The sequence below is a fragment of the Otolemur garnettii genome, unplaced genomic scaffold (genome assembly GCF_000181295.1).
Source record: "Otolemur garnettii isolate 467f Iridium unplaced genomic scaffold, OtoGar3 scaffold00252, whole genome shotgun sequence".
NCBI classification, from domain to species: Eukaryota; Metazoa; Chordata; class Mammalia; order Primates; family Galagidae; genus Otolemur; species Otolemur garnettii.
The window spans coordinates 1,477,910-1,481,768 of record NW_003852647.1 but is presented as its reverse complement, the minus strand read 5'-3'; positions in this window follow the sequence as shown (position 1 = coordinate 1,481,768).

The following is a 3,859-nucleotide window of genomic DNA, read 5'->3' as shown; positions in this document are numbered from 1 at the left end:
AGCCCAGGAGTTGGAGGTTGCTGTGAGCTGTAATGCCATGGCACTCTACCCAGGGGGACAGCTTGAGGCTCTGTCTCAAAAAAAAAAAAAAGAATCCCTGTGTTTTTTTTCTTTTTTTAAGGCAATCATGGAACAGTTTATTGAGAAAGAGAAAGATAGGTTTACAGAGTAAGAGCAAGATATGTTCACCATGGACAGCAAAGATGCCCCCATTGTCATGACAAGGAAAAGGTCCCCTGTGCTGTGCTTTGAATGTTTGTCTCCTCTGAAATTTGTTTTGAAACTTAATCTCCAATGTGGCATATTGAGAAGCAGGGCCTTTAATAGGAGATTGGATCCTGAGGGCTCTGCCCTTATGAATGGATTAGTGGGTTAATGGATTAATGGCTTATCCTGGGAGTGGGACTAGAGGCTTTATAAGAAGAGGAAGAGAGATCTCAGTCCCCTCAGTATGTGATGTCCTGTGCTATCTGACAGTGCATACAAGAGTCCCTACCAACAAGAAGGCTCTCACTCTCAACCAGACATGGGTCTTTGACCTTGGACTTCTCAGCATCTAGCACTGTAAGTTAAGTTCTTTTATAAATTACCCAGAAAATGGACTAAAACATCCTCATGTTAATTTCTTTAGGTTTTTCCTTGATTCTTCAAGGATGGCTTGACCAAATCCTTGCCTTGAGAATGTAAATTGTATTTGGCAGCTTAAGGTGTAGAGCTGAGGTTTCAGTGCGGTGTGTGTACTGCACCTGCACATGAAATGTGCCTCCAATTCCAGCTGGGCTCAGCTGACTTGGCGCTGCTGCAATGAGGTAGGAGATGATCTTCCCAGTGTAATGTTGGGGGAGACAGGGCACAATTCTCCCCCTGGCTCTCTTCTGTCCATGGTGCCTCTTCCTCTTCCATTTTAGGCTGCTCTTGACCTCCATTGCCAACCCACACTCTCTCCTGTCTAGATGTTTCTCAGTTTTGTCCAAACTAAGCTCAAATTTCAGTTCCAGCATTACCAACTATGTGACCTGAGGCAAGTTACTTAGTTTCACTATATTTTCTCTTCTATAAAATGGGGATAATGCATGTAAGTAGTGTTTATCTCATAGCATCTACTGGGAGGATTAAATGAGTTAATAGTTCCTGGCAATGTGGTAAATGCTGCAGAAGTATTAGACTTTTATTATTATGCATCAATTTTCTTGTGTGCCATCATCAGGGGTGGGGTTGGGGGAAGGAGCTAGCACTTTCTGCTAGATCAGCATCTTATCAAGGACTGAAAGTCCTTACTGCAAGCTGAGTTTCTTCCTTTTTCTCCTGGGTTAGTTACACTTTAGTTTTTTGTATATTGTGATTTGTCATACAGAGCCCTTCTCATTTTGTTTTCACTATTTATCCCCATTCCTACTCCCATTCATTTACAAACCACTGGCAACCATTTTATTGTTATTTTTTATTTTTTTTTTTTAGAGACACTCACTTTGTCACCCTTGGTAGAGTGTGGTGGCATCACAGCTCACAGCAACCTCCAGCTCTTGGACTTAGCCAGTGGTTCTCAACCTTCCTAATGCCACAATGTATTTTTATTGTTAAAAAGAGGTTTGCAACCCACAGGTTGAGAACCACTGGCTTAGATGATTCTCTCTTTTTTTTTTGCCACTTTTGGCCAGAGCCGGGTTTGAACCCCACCTCCGGCATATGGGGCTGGCGCCCTACTTCTTTGAGCCACAGGCACCGCCTTTAGACGATTCTCTTGCCTCAGCCTCCCGAGTAGCTGGAACTACAGGTGCCTACCACAATGCCCAGGTAATTTTTCTGTTTTTAGCAGTGACTCTTGCTTAAGTTGGTCTTGCACTCCTGGGCCCAAGCGATCCTCTGGCCTCAGCCTCCTGGAAAGCTGGGATTATAGATGTGAGACACTGCACCCTGGCTGTTTGTATTCTTTTTTTTTTTTCAACCTATCTAATGATGCATTAGAATGTATGCATTCTTATTGAATGTATTTGGTGTTTGTTTGTTTGTTTGTTTATTTTTGAGACAGAGTCTAACTCAGTCGCCCTGGGGTGGAGTACTGTGGCCTCATAGCTTACAGCAACCTCAAACTCTTGGGCTCAAGTGATGCTCTTGTCTCTACCTGCTGAGAAGCTGGGACTACAGGTGCCTGCCACAATGCCTGACTATTTTTTAGGGATGGGGTCTTGAGCTTTCTCAGGCTGGTCTTGAACTCCTGAGTTTAAGCCGTCCACCCACCTAGGTTTCCAGAGTACTAGGATTACAGGCATGAACCACTGTGCCTGGCTGTCTATTTGATGTTTTAAATGCATATATTTTTAGTTTACATAAATGCCATGGTATTGTGTTTTAGATCTCATTCTGTTCCTTATGAACTATTATCACTGTTTAAAACATTAAGCCATAGTATAAATATGCCTCTTGTTCACTGTTTCTAACTATAGCCATAGTATTGCATGGTGTTCACTCTCCATATTTTTCATATTTTGCCTATTGACTTTCTTTGTAAGCTATTTCTTCCTAGTTTGTAGTGTTACCTGGCTGTTTGGAACATGCTAAGATTTGAACTCAGTTATGGGCCTAGTGGCAGTTGGAGGTGGTTGTGGTGGTTGTTGAGGAGTATAGCGTCCTCCTTCAGAGAATCTGCCCCAGGTACGGTATTCACAGGGATTTTAAACAGAGGCTTATTTCTACAGATGTTGGTGGGCAAGCTGGTTTAACTGGAGGAGGGTATTCAGAGTGACTGAGGGCTTTAAGATTGTCAGTCTCATCTGCATCCATATAGATGTTCTCATTCCAAGTTTCAGGATCCTGTTTCTTATCAAATACCCAACTTTCACATGAGGGACTTAGTAAGGCTGAATTCAGCTGTCATTGGAATTCAGCATCCTGCACAGTTGATTTTCAGCAATATCATCTGTGGGAATACAGAAATAAGCTTTCTGGGGGCTGTCATGGAAGCTCTGAATTTCAGACTGTGACTTGAGCAGAGTTAATGGACCTGAGCTTATCATTTTTTTTCTTTGAACTCAAAAAAGAATTCACCTAAAACCATAATCTTTCTCATTCTCATTACTGTTATAACACTTAAATGCAGCAGTCACCTAGGCTCCCAAAATGTGTTCTTTTTTTTTTTTTGGAGACAGAATCTCCCTTTGTCACTCTGGGTAGAGTTACATGGCATCATGGCTCACAACAACCTCAGACTCTTGGGCTCAAGTGATCCTCTTGCTGCAGCCAAGTAGCTGGGGCTACAGATGCCTGCCATAATGCCCAGATATTCTTTTAAGAGATGAGGTCTCAGCTCGGTGCCTGTGGCTCAAGCAGCTAGGGCGCCAGCCATATACACCTGAGCTGGTGGGTTCAAATCCAGCCCAGGCCCACCAAACAACACTGACTGCTGCAACCAAAAAATAGCCGTTGTTGTGGCAGGCGCCTGTAGTCCCAGATACTTGGGAGGTGGAGGCAGGAGAATCACTTAAGCCCAAGAGTTTGAGGTTGTTGTGAGGTGCGATGCCTCTCAGCATCTACCCAGGGCAACAGCTTGAGGCTCTGTCTCAAAAAAAAAAAGAGAGAGATGGGGTCTTACTCTGGCACGGGCTGGTCTGGAACTCCTGAGCTCAGGCAATCCACCCACCTGGGCCTCCCAGAGTGCTTGGATTACAGACATGAGCCACTTTGCCCGGCTCTAAAACATGTTCTTTATTAACTATAGGTGATACCTTGAGTGTTGTGATGCCCCTGCATCTCAGGGATTACTAGCATCTCATATCTACACTGGAAGGAGTACTGTGTTCAAGTACATGAACAAACCAATCCCCAGATCCTATTTTTGTGGATCTATCTCTGCGTGCTTCTC